This window comes from Anas acuta, chromosome 2 (assembly GCF_963932015.1).
Source record: "Anas acuta chromosome 2, bAnaAcu1.1, whole genome shotgun sequence".
Taxonomy (NCBI): Eukaryota; Metazoa; Chordata; class Aves; order Anseriformes; family Anatidae; genus Anas; species Anas acuta.
This window is the reverse complement of record NC_088980.1, coordinates 150939969-150957539: the sequence shown is the minus strand read 5'-3', so window position 1 is coordinate 150957539 and position 17571 is coordinate 150939969.

Sequence of the window (17571 nt, the reverse complement as noted above, 5' to 3'; positions counted from 1 at the left end):
GTAATTGAGTATTCCCTTCATCTAATGGTAATTAAATAAGTTTCAAGATATGATCATCTAATGGTAATTAAATAAGTTTCAAGATCTGATAGAAAAGGTCCAGGTCAAAAATTCACCATGTCATTGGAAATGAAGTAACATCAGTTTTTGCTGAAACAGCAATATTTCTAACAGCCATGTGGGGCCTGAATTTAGGTCATCTCCAGAGCACTTGAAAAATACATTAGTAAGTAAGTGGGAAAGTTTCTCTGGCTGTTGTGATGCAAGTTCTGTGACACTTCTTTTCTTTGAATATATGATTTGCAATTTTGGTGATGACACAAGTGTCAGGTATTGGCTTTTTAGTTTATTTGGTCTGAAAGCTACCCCCCTGTAGAGAGATATTTTGTGTTAGGACCAACCAACCCAAGCTGCCAGAATTAGAATTTAGGGAAAAAATAAGTAAGAGAACATTTTGCTGATAAGAGTTCACTGGTGTAACTGGAGTCTGAGTGGGAGGTCAATAATGCCAGGGCAATTTTACAATTTCAGACTGGAGAAAGAATGGAAGTCAAATCAAAAAATTAAATTTGTTGTCGTCATGTCAGTTTTCATCATGAAACAACCTCAGGAGTTGCAATACACACCTGAATTTCAAGGGGAAAATAAAATCATTGCTGATTTCAATTTGTGGCTTGTGTTGTTTCATCACAACAGGTGCCTGTTCATGGCTCAAGAGAAGTAAAGGACAGAATCACAGAATCATCTAGGTTGGATGAGACCTCCAAGATCACCTAGTCCAACCTCTGACCTAATGCTAACCAGTCCTCTACTTATGACATGATGGATATTCAGAAATACCAGCAAATTGTAATCCTCTCATGTAAAAAAGCCTGCATGATCAATCCCCTATCTTTAACTCTGGATTTTTTTTTTTGATTATTTACTTATTTGGTACACATGCCTTATCCCTTGATCAAAGCTCAGTTAGTTTATCCAGCTAAAGCAGCCACCCTTCCCTTGCCATAAATGTAGCCAAGACAGTGATGTTCTATTTAAAATTTGGTTTTAGTTATTCGGATTCAGGTCACATCTGAAACCTTTAAACAATGAATTGCATGTGGAGCCATGTCTGCTTAGAGTTCAGTCCCTCTGGAGCTTTCCTTTCCTCTTTGATGCTTCCAGCACCTCAGGTGTTGAGTTGAACTTCTGGGCACTACCATGGTGCAAGAACTTGCTCCTACACCTTGTATGTCCTGCTGTCTTAGCTGTGTTGTTCTGTGAGGTCAGGAGAGGCTGGGGGACGGTAACACTTGAAACATCCACGCTGACTTCCTGAGGCACTACACAAGGTTCACTTTTGAGCTTCACTTTTAGTGGTGTTCAAGACAGCATGGGCCTTGGGTGCTGCTCTCTTCCATTTGCTGGAGGCTACTTCAGCACCAGAGGTGCTTTCCTAGGAGCTCTCTCATCTCCAAGGAAACAGGAGCATTAATCTAACCCCATACCCTCTCCTTGGGTCATACTTGAGGGTTTCGCCTCATCCCTCTGCTCACAGAGCTGTTGGGCAGCATCAAGGAGGCTGGTGATTATGAGCATCTAGGAACTTCACTATTATCAATCCCTATGGTTAGCTGTGGAAAAATTGCAATGGGGACAGGAGAAACTCTGCACCATATAACTAAGGGTGGGAGTGCCATGGTAAAATGTTTCAGAGTTCTGTATTACTTAAAATAATTTTTATGCTGAAAAAGTTCTTTTCCCATCTGCCTGAATAATATATTTCTTTTTTCCTGGCAAAATGACTTATGCTGACTTAACAGCATCTACATTAGGAATGTGATCCACTATAGCTCTCTTTCTTAAGGCGTGATTAAAAAAATAAACCAGAAAACAAAAGCAAAAACAAACAAACAAAAAACATGGACAAAGCTCTAGATAATGTCCTTAACCAGTCTCAGTGCTTTAATTTGCCTGGTTCAGAATAGGAAAAAATAAAAAATATGCTAGCTGACAATAAATTTAAATGCATATGGACTTTTAGCAGAAAGTAAATAACAGAGGGACTGCCACAGTGTTATGCTTTTGGTGTTTAGTCTAGTACTGTATTTTATATTGCTTTTTCCTGAAGCTGCAGCAGAACTTCCAGCTTTCCCTGCAGTACATTAAACTACAAAGATACAAGATGTTACTTCTGAGAAAACTTAGTGTTTATTTAGCCATATGTTAAAAAAAGGAGGCAGGGTGAAATCTATTCCTGATACTGCATACTAAGCAAGATACACTATTTTCTAATTTTATTTTATTTATTTATTTATTTATTGGCTTACCGCTGGAGGCTAGTCTAGCTTCTGTTGTCAAGCCTTAGCAGATACCAAGACAGGAGTGTAACACCAAGGTAAGCATGAACACAGCCTGCAAAGCCACATATAAAAGACACAATACTTTCAAAAAGCCCAGACTTGTAGCATCACAAGAAGGAAAAGCAAGTCTTTCTTTTAAAAAGAGTTATGTGTTTAGCAGCAAAATTCTGAATTTACACTATCCTATGGGTAAGCCACCAAACTCCTGTCCCCATGCCCATTCTTCAAAGGAATCAAAGTGTTTTGTCTTAAGCTACAAGGTTTGCTTTTTACTTTATTCTGTCTTTTCACAGCCCCATTCATTAGCTGTTAGTGCTGGTACTTTATGCTTAAGTTGTTCCTGAAAGACTTGAGGGCGTTGAGTGCTGCGAGGCATCAGTAAGGTTTCTACACTAGATGTCAGAATGTCCTATATCAGAGCTCAGAGTAAAGCCAGATTGTCATGTAATTGCATATTTCCTCCTTGAGCCAAGATCCGTCCGAACTGGACATTTGTGCTTACTCCCTTGTGCTATATATTCGGCAGAACGTGCTTACCGCTTTCGCTATGTGCTCAGAGCTCTTGGTGCTCTTTTGTTATGCTGAATATGTTGGTCTGCTCTTCAACCTCTGTTCAAGACAGCTTTATCCAGATACTCAGAAATGGGAAAGGATTCTCTGTATTGAAGGACTTCACTTGTTCTGAGATGATAGATCCTGCTTATAAAACAGAAGGTGCTAAGACTTAGATACTGGGTGATTTACTGCGTGCTCAAACCATTTCACTAAGGCTGACACCACAAGGGTATACGAAATTGTGCTTAAATCACCCTCCCGGTGATTTAAAAGGACTAGTTAAATACCTGATTTAGAAACTAATAATTGAGCCTATGTGCACTGGCAATTATGGATGTGGTAATTGCACGTGTTAGGAGCATGTATCATGGAAATGGGAACCAATGGGGTTATACTGCTCCTCGGGAGGCTTAAGAGATGGCGAGGAACAGCTAGAGTGGTTAAAAACAAAATTAGCTATGCATAGCTAGAGATTTTAAGGCATCAGCACCTAAACAACAGGACTAATTCTCCAATGCCAAGGAATTTAGGAGCTCATCGCCGCTAATTGAGTGCTCAACGGCTCCGTGCCTTCAGGTGGGAGCTGGGCAGTAATTCCTGCACTCCTGGCACACCGGGTGACTGGAGGACTCTGGCACTGTCTGGCACAGGAGATGAAGCTGCTGTATAAATAGACGCAGAGCAGTTTCTCAGGACTTGCTGAAGAGCTGCACTGCCAGTTTCTTGGCGTCCAAAGGTCAAGTCTGCTTAGCATAAGGCAGAGCATCGCAGCAGCTCTCAGTGCAGGTCGCAGCCCACCGGGATCCCAGAGAGCTGCAGTGAGTTTTGAGCTGGCTGCCCTCGTGATTGCCGTTTTCATGGTGTCGTGGGCAGGGGCTGAGCTTCTAGGAAGTCAGTCCAGCGAAAGATGCAGGTGAAAACTTTCACCAGTAACACGTACATCATCTAGCAGAAATCCGCAGCTGGTAATACAGCATTTCTCCCTAGACGTAACTGTCTTTTACATTCAGTTACATGAAACTTGCAAAGCTTATCTGCTGACTGGAAATAGTGTTACAGTCCTTCTGGGTTACTCTTGCCATCCTTCTTTGTCATTTGTAGGATAAAAATAGTACAGGTGAAACCAATATCATTCTCTAGCTGGTGACAGGCAACTACAGCTTTAATAAGGTTGCAATTTTGCAATTCCTTTAGATAGATAGATGAATTTTCAGTAATCTTAAAAATGAAATTCAGAGGACGATGATTTTGAAGATTAAGCAGAGTGAGATGTCCAGGGCTGGTCTTCAGAGGTGAGTAGTATTTGGCATGTCCTCTGAGGTTTTTGAATATTATGAAGTATTTTGAAAATCAAGCAGTATGTAACAACCTGGGCTTCCACCAATGACAGAATCCAAAGTTATTGCTTCAGGATGGTGGCCTCAACGAGTTTTAGTTTCCCCTTTCTTAACATGGGTATCAGAGTACATGCTGACATCGTGACTGCTATAACAGCATGCTTATTAAATCTACATAACAAGTATTTTGGAAGCTGGGATCAACGCTAAAAATGCCATGTGTATTTTGGAGGCATGTTTGGATGACATTTTGAATGTTGACCCCAGCTTCCAAAATATTTCTGATGTCTCCAAAATAAATAGCATACGATTCAAAACAATCAAGTGCAAGGAAGAAGGAGTCATCTGTACGACATCTTTGGTTAGGGGCAAATGTGCTAGGTAGAAGTCATACAGCAGAGGATCTGTATATGGTATTGAATCAGAAAGCACTGCTAGAAAATTGGTCTGAAAAAAGGCAGAAGTCATCCCAAGATGTATGTTTTTTGGTGTCCTGAGGGCACTGCTAGGCCTTAATGTCCCCAACAAGCCTTACCTGGGACCCTCACCCACACTCATTGCCCATGGATCTACTGTAGGTAGAGCTCTGTCTTTGACCTTATTTCCTGAAAAGACTTTGGACCTCTTATGCAGGTAGCTTGTTTCCAGACCTGCCTACATCCCTGTCGTCTGGATGTACCTCAGACCTACTAGTCTGGACCTTCTAGCCTTGTCTGTTGTTCCTCATGGCATTCCTAGATGAACACAGGACTCCCTATATTCATCACCTGCCTTGTCTGGGACAGCTGATGGACCCTTTTGTCAGTACTCAGCTTCTCCTCCACTGCTGAGATTCTGTGGGACTGCACACTGATAAAGGCACCACCAGAGCTGGGGTCTCACTTGGCTTCCACCTCAGACCCACTCACTGGTAACTTGTAAAAGCCACAATGTGATCCTTCTGAGTGCTCGGCGTTGTGTGTCCAGTCCTAGGGAGTGCACTTGGACATTGCTGTGCACTGCCTGGAAGAATCCAGGGGAGAACTGATCTTTGAAGGTGCAGTAAATATTTCCTTTAAGAAAAGACCACTGGAAGGCGAGGGGTTGTTTAATACAAAGAAGAGAACAACTGGGCACATTTTTCATGTAAGAGCTTCCCACAAAGCAGTGAGGTTCCTATAAAGAAGAAGGTATCAGTGCAGTTTGCATATAAGCGATGAAAGGGACAAGGAGAAATGAGCTTAAATATCAGGAAGAAAGATGCAGAACAGACATAAGAAAAGCTTCACAGAAGTAATTTTTTTGGGAAAGGGTTTCATCAGTGCAGGAATTCAAAAACAAGCTAGACAACTCAAGTGCTGTTGATCCTTCTCTGAGGAAAAAGGAGAGGCTTTATGGCCTCTTAATGTTAGAATCCAACTTTATCAAATTGAATAAATCAGATGGACTTAGTGTGTGACTGGAGCTTGTGAGTGCTTCTGCAATATGAATATTTAGGAGTAATCATTTTGATCATATAAGCATGCTCTCTGTGGCCTTTATGGAGCTGTAAAGCACAAATGCAAGTCAAGCCAAGCACATCTATCCCAACTTTGTTATGTGTATTTGTAAATCATTTGAATGTTGTTTTCCAAAACAATTTTTAGGTTTGTCATGCAAAGCTAGAACTTCAATTCTAAGCTCCACATTAAGTTTTTAACATTAAAATGATCACAGAGTCACAGAATTGCTAATTTAGATTGGAAAAGACCTCTGGGATCATCAAGTCCAACCTATAGCCTAGTACTGCTCAGTCTACCACTAAACTCTCTAAGCACCACATCCGCAAGTCTTTTGAATACCTCCAGGGATGGTGGCTCAGCAGCCTGTTCCAATGCTCCACAATCCTTTCAGTAAAGAATTTTTTCCTAATATCTGACCTAAGCGTCCCCTTGGTGCCCTTCCCTCTTCCTCTATCACTAGTTACCTGTGAGAAGTAGCTGACCCCCGCTCCACTACAGCCTCCTCTGAGGTAGTTGCAGAGAGCAATGAGGTCTCCACTGAGCCTCCTCTTCCCCAGACCAACCACCCCCAGCTCCCTCAGCCGCTCCTCACAGGACTTGTGCTCCAGGTCCTTCACCAGCTTCGTATGCTCCAGGGCTTCGATGTCCTTCTTGTAGTGAGGGGCCCAAAGCTGAACACAGCACTCGAGGTGTGGCCTCACCAGTGGTGTGCTGCTTAATCTGTGCTTCGGCTGAATTCATCTGCTTCATCAGCCTGATTTAACTGTCTAGTGACCTTGAGGTGTGAACTATTTCATCTGACTGGGATCAGTGTATTCCAGTGGGAAGAACGACTCTGAGCTGGTGATGCTGCCCCCTGTAGTGTGGCAAAGATCTCTGTTAAAAGGCTTGAGTTTTGTTCTACTTAGATTATGTAGTCCACAGAACTTTGCACAAAATCACTTCCTCATGGATTTTGGTTCCAGATGCTTTCTTACCTCTTTGGCAAAAGTCATTTCCAGTTCAGAGCTCACACGAGCCTTTCTTCCTTAGCCATTGTTAGTACAGTGATGATAATCACACGCTGATGGCAGTGTTGCTGTTATCTTGCCTGGTTTTAAGAAGAGGTAAGAGAAGACAGCAAAGACATCATATATATATATATATATATATGCATGGCTTTCAGATGAACTGAAAAACCTTCAGAGCTGTGACTGTTTATAGCAAGTGGACCAGAATAATTGATGTTAGAATTATAACCTTGTTGTAGCCTTTCATCTGGCTACAGGTGACAGAGTTTATTTCTGTAGCTCTACATAGCTTATCAAGAAGTAAAATACATGCAGCTCTTTGAGAGGGCAAATTTACAACTTTTCAGCCTTCACAGGTGATTTAGAGATTAGTCTACCTGCAATTTTTCTTACCTGACTGAATCTGTTACTTTTACATGCATGTTTAAGCCTTTTATCTACTCCTGTTCCCTTGTTAATCTTTCAAGCACAGATAATTACAACTGTTTGAACTGGCACAGAATCTCAGCCTCATTGAGACTGGTGGGGATCCAACGGTATGGCAGAAAGGTGAGCTAGATGGAGCTTATTGCAGCTACTATATTTAGATATATGCACATTATTAGTTGACAGATATAAAACAGAATAGAGTAGTTCAGCTGGAAGGGACCTTCCAAAATCATCTAGCCCAACTGCCTGACCACTTCAGGGCAAAACAAAAGTAAAAGCATGTTAAAGAGGGCATTACCCAAATGCCTCCTGAACACTGGCAGGCATGGGGCATCGACAACCTCTCTAGGAAGTCTGTGTCAGTGCCTGACCACCCTCACAGTAAAGATTTTTTTTCCTGATAACCAGCCTGAGATCAATAAGAGTTTTGTTGACAACTTCAGTATCAAAAGGGTTGGACCAACTCAGAGCACTTTTGCACCATGGGACTGGAAAGCCGAGCAGCCTGGTTGAATAGGGAAAAATGTAACATAAAATCAAATTTTCAGCACTCCAGCAATAGGTTTTATTCTGTATAAGGGAGAAACCATTTGGCAGCTGCTGATGATTCAAAATGTCAAAGATTACATGTTAATTGATTCTCTTGTTAGGAGTTGCTTATTACCTTTCAGCAAAGCCTGCACGCAAGACGAATCGAGCTTTGAGAAGTGTGTGGAACAGCCATGAAAGTGCTTTAATGGGAAAAAAACATCATGTGCAAAGGACATCAAAAGTCTGCTCCTGTTTGCTGCTCTGCCTCTTTCTTTCTCCCTTTCTAGTTTCTAATAGTTCCAGCCCTGCTGTGCAGCTTTTTAATTAACATCTCTTATTTTACACAAATGGTGGGTGTAACGCTGACTCAACCTCCTGTCACTGGATGTATGGCTTGGAAGAAATGTTTACTAGTCGCAAACATGAGATGGAGAAGTAACAAAGAAATGAAAAAAAATAAAATAAAAAACACCCAAAACCTCACAAAAAAGGCTGTTTTCTAAACCACCAGGTCTCTTTGAGCGTGATCCAAAATCCAATGAAAGAAAGGAGATCTTTTTTTCCATCGGCTTCAGTGGACTTTGGAGAGAGTGCTCTGTTCTAACAAGTGCCAGCTGCTCTCCTTTAGCGACTGCCATCGGTAGCAGCGCTGCCGTAGCTACGGATGAAGGAAGCGGCTTTCAGTGCCTCTATGGGAAAAAAAGAAAGCCCTTGTAACATCTTTGTCCCCTGTGTTTGTAATAACAACATGTAGCGAATGTTTTTGGAGGGTACAATGGCTGAATTAAGGCCCTGCAGCCTGCTCCTAGGGCAGGGGGGACTCATTAGGCTGCTATTGGCGTCTCCAGCTTTGATGGCTTAATACTTGTTTTGCACTTACCTACACACGTTTATCTGGGAAGATCAAAGGGCTGGGCAACAGGAAACTCATCAAGGCTCCCAGCCCCTTCCCGGAATCAGCAACCTGAGCAGGTGCTTGGATGTGCTGTGATGGATATTGCATGTTAAGCAAATAGGGTCGTTGTGGCATGTGTGGCCCCCTCCTGCAGAGGAGGAGGAGGAGGAAGGGGGCTGCAGGCTGCTGTCAGAGCCTGAGCGAGCCCAAGACTCCTTCGTGCTGCCCGTCAGGAACAAACCCACTGCTCCCAAAGCACCCGAGGTGGGAAGCAGGGGTGTTTTCTTTTAGGAACCTCTGCAAAGCAGCGCGTGATGCTTCAGCACAGAAGCAAGATACGCGGCATGTCCCGCATGCACTCTCCCATGCAGGTGTCGCAATGCTGGGGGTTACCCCGTACTCTGCTAGCTCAGGCCCCAAAACTCCTTAGCACCAACAGATGCACTTCTTTCCATCCGTGGTCTTCTACTGTCTGCCCTAAAATCTGGCTTTGCCTCTTGTTTCTGTAGCTAAAAAAGACAGCCTGTGTTTTTTCCCATGGAGACAACATTACCACACGAGCTTTAGCTGGGTGCTGGTCCCAGAGCAGCCTTTAAAAGCCGTGCTCTTTGAAGCACGGTTAAGCCAAAGATATACCAGAGGAAAAGCACCCAGCAGAAGCTGACCTGCACATCGCCAGGCGTCATTAACATCCAGCTTCTTCTTTGGGGGACGGGAGCACAGAGCGCACATTGAGAAGTGGCAGATTTCTGTTATCGGAGGGTGAAGGGAATGGCAGGGCACGGCAGCATTTGTCACAGCCTTGTCAGAGATTGAATGACAAAGGAAGGACAGCGCTGTGTCTCTCCGGCAGATAGTCAGAGATAGCAGCCTGGAGCCAGAGCCACCGTTGTCACTCAGCCATTGTGAGAAGCCACAAAGAACCAGCGGCTGCCCTGCCCTTTAGGAACAGCATGAATTATTAATGGAGCGCTTGTAAAAGTAAGTTTAAAAAAAAAAATCACCGGTGTGCCATGCTGCAAATACAGTGATAACAATTCCCTCCCCTCTTCTTTCCTCTTTTTAATCAGAAGATGGAGCATTTGGGGTTGGTTGCTTCTATTTCCATTTAATAAGCGAGCAGGGTTGGAGTGACACGGCATGGACTCTGAGGAGAGCCTGCATGTTTTCTTTCCCAGTAAATATTTCAGACATGTCTTCTTCCCTTTACAGAACTCTTTAAATAAATCCCTGAATGCTAAAGGTGAAGTTTCTATTTCCCCATTTCCTCAAAGTCATGTAGGTCCTTCCCTTCCCTTCCCTTCCCTTCCCTTCCCTTCCCTTCCCTTCCCTTCCCTTCCCTTCCCTTCCCTTCCCTTCCCTTCCCTTCCCTTCCCTTCCCTTCCCTTCCCTTCCCTTCCCTTCCCTTCCCTTCCCTTCCCTTCCCTTCCCTTCCCTTCCCTTCCCTTCCCTTCCCTTCCCTTCCCTTCCCTTCCCTTCCCTTCCCTTCCCTTCCCTTCCCTTCCCTTCCCTTCCCTTCCCTTCCCTTCCCTTCCCTTCCCTTCCCTTCCCTTCCCTTCCCTTCCCTTCCCTTCCCTTCCCTTCCCTTCCCTTCCCTTCCCTTCCCTTCCCTTCCCTTCCCTTCCTTTCCCTTCCCATGAAAAGTTCATATCCTCATGCAAAGTCGCAAGATGGGGTCTACTCCATTGTTTAATTTTAGGTGGAAAATCTATTTTTCCTTTCCCAAAACACAAGAGGCAGTGGGGTTAAGGTAATGAATTGGATTTTAAAGTTTAATCGCTGCTGGCCTGTTGTCCAGAGAAATTTCTCATTCAGTGTTCAAAATGAAAGGCCGCTCTACAGAGAGGCAGTAAATAACAAACTTGAGATGATTGGCACTAGCATTTTTAAAGGAATCAAGGGTTTATACCCTATTACTTTGTACCAGTGCTCTTCTAAAACCTGTCTGCACGATTTCTGTGAATTAGTGATGTGCTCCTGCTAGCCTTTAATTTTTTCTCAAGTGCTCTTAGGTCCCTTCCTTTTATTTCCCCCCTCACAAAGACACACAACTTGGGTTTGACAGCCTGGACACATTCCTGATGGGTTAAAATTAGTCCCCGTTTCCACCTCCTTTGTGTGTGAGATGCACTTCTAGAGCTGGAGATGATTTGTAAGCGGGCTACCGGCAAAGCACTGGGAAATGGAAGTTCTGAATCACCGTTCCCATAAACGTGGCTTTGTAGGACATGAGAAGCTGCTGGGACCCTTCTGGGGTGCAAAAGGTTTGGGGCTTTGTGTTCACGTGTCCTGGTTCATGCTGTTCTTCTGACAAGCTCTTGTTTGCTCCTGGCCCTATCTGGTCCTCAATTTACTAAACAATTTGCTGGCTCCAACTCCTTCTACCTCGTACCCTGTACATCAATAGGCAGCTGAGCCCATCCTTCGTGTAACATAATGGGAAAAAAAGATGGGAAAAAGGACATTGGTGTCACTACCTGAGATCGTAGTGAAGTGCTGGGTGTGATGCTTCACTATTAGGTTCATAACTAAGTAGTCTTCTGAGGCTTTTTTTTTTTTTCTTTTTTTTTTTTTTTTTTTTTTTCTTTACTGGGCTTTGATTAATTTCCCTTAGAAACAGCGAAGATAAACTTCCCACCGGTTTCAAGAAAGGCTGTGATAAATCTGAGCGAGGTTAAATGTGAGCTAAATATCCGCGTTAACAAAAGAGCAGCTGGCAGCGGCTGTACCTCACAGTGCGATGCACAGAGCGAGATACATGGTGGAATAGCATCACAGGCTCTCGGTGTCAGAGGACATGATGCCCTACAGCCCTCCCGCTGCCAGTCCCCAGGTCTAGGAGCCCAGGAGGAGCAGTCCCTTATGCATGGGGCACTGAACAAGTTGTTTTAAGGACAGACGAACAGAGGACTGGTGTTTGTGGTGGTGTCTGGCACCTTCCGACAGCATTATGTACAAACACGTCTTAAAAGGAAAAATAAAATCCTCACCTCCCACAAGTGAATAGAAATATGTCTTCAGCTACCGCAATGCAGCCCATAAATAGAGCTTCTTGCTCCTCCAAACGCTCTTTCATAGCCGTTTAAACAGATACAATAAACTATTCTGGGTAGAAGATAATAAACCTTTCCTTGCATATATCTGACTGGCAAACAAGCAGGAATGTACAAACACTGCAGCTAACTGTGGAAACATCTGACACCTTAGTTTTCACTGCACTAGATTTGCAGAAACCTTTTGTTTGTTTGTTTGTTTGTTTTTCCAAATAATTTTAAAATCTGATGTGTCCTCAGTCTGGAAAGCAAATCTGGAAATATAGTTGTGCTTTTCCTTGGTCGTCTCCTGTGTCCGTGTAGTCTGGAGTCCCTGGTCATGACATGAGGGATCATGGATTGGGCTTGTTTGGAGACTGGAAAACCAGAGAAGACCTCAGCCCATCCGTTTGCTGAGGCTTCAGTAACTATCCCTGCTCTTCATAGGCTGAGCAATTGCATCTTCTGTTTGTGAGTGTTGCTTTATGCATGAAATATCGTAAGAAACCAAAAGCAATTTTCCTTTCAAATTGGTGGAGCTATTAGATCCAGCTGAGATGTGGCTGCACAGGAATGCATGAAAACAAAAACGTATTTAGGAAGCCAACAAGGAAGGTATTGAACTAAATATCCAGGTTCATTCCAACAGCTCACTGCAGTTTTGGAAACAGAAGTAGTTTTCCAAACACTGCATCACAAACCTCCCTGCTGGCCCTGTGTAAGGAGAGTTCATGCTCTTCATTGTTTTGCCTGAGCTAAATTTGATGAGAGCTTTGTAATAGCCTAATGAGTAAAAGCCATTCTCTGTGGGGAAGAAGTGATTCATTTACCTTGTTTTACAGAGGTGTCTTCCAATAATAATTTCCTTACAACTTACCCTGTTGGGAAGACAGTGTGCACAGGGGAGATGTGAATCTCTCTACCTCTGCCATCAATAATACAAAACAAAGGGGAAAAAAAGCCCATAATAACAAACATTTTACTCATACCAACCTTATGCAGCTTTCAGAGAGGTGTCTCTATAATAGGACAGCATACTTCATCGATTTGAAGTGGTGTATTGGTTGCAGGATGGTAACAGGCCAACCTGTTAGGACAAGGCAAGCTGCCACTCCTGGGGCTGGTGGTGGTAACCCACTCACACTCACCCCAGAGACCTGAACATGTTGGTTTGAGAGCCGATACGCTGCTTTTACCAGCTAAGGATGATGGAGGTGAACAAGGGATAAGCAGTGCAAGGACATCCCGGCTATTAGCTCCTACCTGTGTGGAGAAGGCAGCAGGCTCATCTCAGTTGTGATTCTCCCAGGCTTTCTGTGATGCTTACATAGCAGCCAACTCAAAACGACCCATTTCAACCATTGGTATGAAAGAAATGTGGCCACAGTAGCTTCCTCCCAACCTAAACATGCAGTGTCCAGACTGAATGTCACCCCAAAATAAAGAAATCAGAAAATATTAATTAGTTTTTTACACAAACCACATCTAACACCTTGCCTTAGCGAACTACTTAGCTCTTGGCTTTGAATGCTGGGTATCCGAAAGCTAATGTGTACATCCTCAACTCCTTAGCTGTGTCTTTCAGCATATAAATAAATATTTGCATGTACAAATTCTGAGTTGTTGTTTCATTCCCTCCCCAAGGCACTTCGTCCCTGCAAGACAAATGTAGAAGAAAAATCAAATGTTATTGTTGCTGTCTGAGATGGCATCATATAGATCCACAGCAATGACAATATCTAAAAAGCTTTGCTTTTGCTTTTATTCATGGTTGCTGATATTTCAAATGAGCTAGAAATACTTTTGAGTTTCATCCTTCTAAGTTATCACACTTTCCCCCGCTGGGATGAATGTAGCAAAAATTCTGTTTGTCAAGAGACTGGAGAAACTTTGACATGAAGCTTTTAAAGAGAATGCTTAAGGAGGCGTCAATCAGGAGCACATGCACCAGAGACGTCCAGGGCTGTCTCCTCCTGACTTTCTTCCTAAGGTGATTTATCTGTGGTTTCTGAAGAGGTTTGCAGTTTTCCTTTCATGAAGTAACGGGGATATTCCAGCTTGTCATTTTACACCTGAGTGAAGACGAGCAGTTTTAATATGGAAAATGTTTGGTGCTGTCTGAAAATCAGAACACATCCTGTGTGTTTGAATTGGACACTAGACTAGACTTCCACAACAATGTGTTCCTTTTGGAAAAAACGCATTCTTAATATACATAAACAAGTAAATACCACTTTCTGGGTAAATGTATGTTCTATATGGAATTATATACATTCCTAGTCTTAAAAAAAATTATTTTTCCTAATCCAAGTTCCTTCTCATAAATTATGGAAATATGTTTGTCATGTTAAGTATTCCATCTGGACTTCAGTGAAGTTCTGCCTGCTTTTCCGAGCAGTATATTTGACCTCTTGCCCTTAATTTAAAGAACATATTTTGCTTACAGAGACATTTATCTAACAGGGATCTCTAAGGGAAGAAAAAATTTGGTTTACAGATGACTTGATTCCCTCAAGGTACACGAATCAATCACGTAAATTGCAGTGTGTCCTGCACTTCGGCTTCAATCAATAGGGGATTAAAACTCTAGTTTTAGTGCGGGGAAAATAAATGCCTCTACTGATGCTATTAATAACACCTGGGATTACTAAAAGTGTACTGATATTTTAAAAATCTCAATTTTTAGCATGTATGTGTTTTGTTTTGTATTTCCACCATTTCTCTCTGCTGGGTGGGTGAGAACAGAGGATGAACTTTCATTTATCCTAACTTGCTGCCAGGCATTGCTAAAAAGGTTTATTTCCTGAAGCTCGGTAACCTGTGTGTTGTGCCTGGCTTCGGATGGCTGCAGTGGAATATTAACACAAGCAAAACCCATAAGCAAAATTGAGATGGACCTTGTTTAACAAATATATATTTTTTACAGGGCCTCGCTCCACTGTGTCCATCCTTGCTCTGCAACACAGCTTCTATGTTACCTTGGGCAAATGACTTATGTAAAAAACACCCAAGTTCACATGAAAGCAGGTTATTTCCAAAGTGCAATTCGGGATGTGCCTGCTTTGCTGCTTTGGCATATGTCTCTTTTCACTCCAGGTTCTGACCCATCCCCATCCTCACTACCTGCCTACTAGATTTTTCCTCATCTGTGGTGATTAGCCACTTTAAGGATCATGGAATGATCCTTATGAATGATTAATGATTCCATTAATCATGGAATGGCTTGGGTTGGAAGTGACCTTAAAGATCATTTAACTCCAACTCCCATGCCCATTAGATCAGGTTGGCCAAAGCCCCATCCAGCCTGTCCTTGAACACCTCCAGGGATGGGATAGTTAGAGATTTGTTAAGATCTGTATGGCCAGGGGGTAGGGATCACTCTCTGACACTACAAAATACAGCTTCTGGGAGTAGGCTCCTGCCTGAGAGGTGAAACAAGGTGGGCATCTCTTGTAAATAATGCAGGGTGTTTTTCTCATTGAGTGGGAGCAGCCTGGAGGCAAACAGAAGAAATACAAGTGCTTGGCACAGTGTTGTATGTTACATTTCCTTAGTCTGCTGCCTGCTCAGAGTATTTGGGTTTCCTGCACAGGTATCTCAGAGATGATACCTATGTAGGAATAACGTTGACTATCTTTTGCACAGCACATCCAGGGGCTGGGAGACCTCCATTCAATTCCTTTCCCAGACTGAGAGGAATCAAACCTGCATCCTCATCACGTGGATGTGGCATTTTCAGTAAAAGTCACTTGTCTCACAACTAAAGCCACTGAGCCACATGGGACAGCAAACAGCAGGAGGCCTTACTTCATGCAGTGACATTAAGTGAAAGACACCTGGCAGGGTCCTGATCGCTCTTACAGAGACCCTTCCAGCAGCTGATACTCCAGGCTATTTCACAGTAACCCCTTTACAACAGTTCATTGTCCATCTCTACAACCTTTTCTTTCTGATACAGGGCTAGAGAATCCTCTCGACAACTCCAAGCCTCATCAGTCTGTAACTGCATTGTAAGATGGAAGGTACTAACTCACTATGTAAAAAATAGATTACCTGCTGCCTACCTCAGTAATGCTATTTTACTAATATTTCTGTCTCTAGAGCTGCATCTATCACTTCACTTGAGGCTGGAACTGAACATTTTCTCCTTGTAATATATAAGATTAAAAAAGAAGTAGCAGCAGGACTCTGCTTCTAAAATGCGTAAAATACTCTTTAAAGAAAAGGACCATTCTTTGTTGTGATTAAGATCTGCTGCCCTAGCGTTTACCACATCTTTTGATGTGCCTTTCCAGTCCTAGACAAAAAGCCAGATTAGTTTCAATATTGGGATACATCTATTATTATGTATTTTGTTCTTTCACATTTAGAAATTGGAACTTAAATAATATACTTCTTCAGAAATTAAACTGCTAGAATATATTATACCACATCAAATGTTATTTCCTTATCAATGTGCTTTTGAGCTAATAAATCCACTGCAGTCACTAGTGAGTTTTAGAATGATCCCTTGTCTGCTTTAGATGGTTGTCACTGATTTTGAAAAGTGCTTGATGTACATAAAATATGGTTTTGTAAATTGCTTTGTTTAAACTTCAGAGACTTTTGCTTTAATTTACTGTAGCTCTCAAAATGCTTTTGGCAAAGGAAGCAGCCTGCCTCATGAAGCAGGGTAGGTCTGAAACCAGATATAATTAGGAATGTTTCCCATCAGGAGGAGTCAGTCCTGGCTCTTTGCATGATTATTTTTCTATCAGCATTTTCTGTGAAAGCTTGTTGCAGGGAACTGGTGTCTTTATCCAGTGTAATCTGTCAGTGACTGGGAGTCTTAAAAGCTTTTTAGTGAATTTTGACTCACCAAAGGAAGAGATGATTAGTTCTAGTCAAACTATCCTGGCAATAGATCTAACCTGCTTGTGGACATCTCTAGGCAATATAGGCTTCATGGCTCTTGTAGGCTCCCTTCCAGCCTGAACCATTCATGCTGAAATTAAAAGAGATGCATTCTTAATGTATCTCCTTCCAATCCCTGTCCCTTTTCCCAGTCCAAACACTCCGCCTCTCCCACAGCAGCATAGGGATGGGATGGGATGAGGGCTGTGCTCAGCCCCGCAGGCCCTCTTGGCCACCCCTTCCTCCTCACATGTGGCCCTGCTCCTGCAGGGGCTCCCCACAGCCGCAGCTCCCTCAGGAAATGTCCCCCTGCTGCAGCGTGGGCCCTCCCCGGGCTGCAGGGTGGAGATCTGCTCCAGCTGGGGCTCTGCAGGGCTGCTGGGGAATCCCTGCTGCCTGTGGGCCTGGAGCCCCTCCTGCCCTCCTCCTCCTGGGGCCTGGGCCTTCTGCTGCTTCTCCCTTGTCCTGGGCCTCCTCCTCGGCCTGTGCCCGCTCTCCCCTTTTGGAAATCTGTTTTCCCCGAGGCGCCGCCAGCTCGGTGCTGGACTCAGCTGGGCCCTGCCATGGGGCCACTGGAGCAACCACAGGAGTCCCTGCAGCCCCAAGCCAGCACCTGGGCACCAACACATAGTACAACAGGCTATGATCACATCACGCTGAAGCCAGCACAAAGTTAACAAACTTTCTGTGTCCTTTGTGTAAGTCAGGGGTTGCTGAATCTGGAAGCCCAACAGAAATTGCTGCGGCTTCCTGCTCCAGCAGCAGTGAAAAAATAGCACGTTCCTAACAGCCACACACACCCCACACACATTTACACACATGCTCACAGCTGGGCCACAGCCCTGGTTCATGGGGCCAGAACTCTCCTAGGACAGCCTGGCAGGAGCAGGGGAAGTTACTGATGTCTCTGACTTTGTTACTGGGGCTCCCCTAGTGCCCTTGTGTCTCTGGGCTCCTTCACATCTGTGTGAAGATGAACTTTATATCATATAACCTAATATTATATGCTGGTTAAATGATCCTATGTTATTCTGTATAATCTAGAAAAGTGCAGATTCCAGTCCTG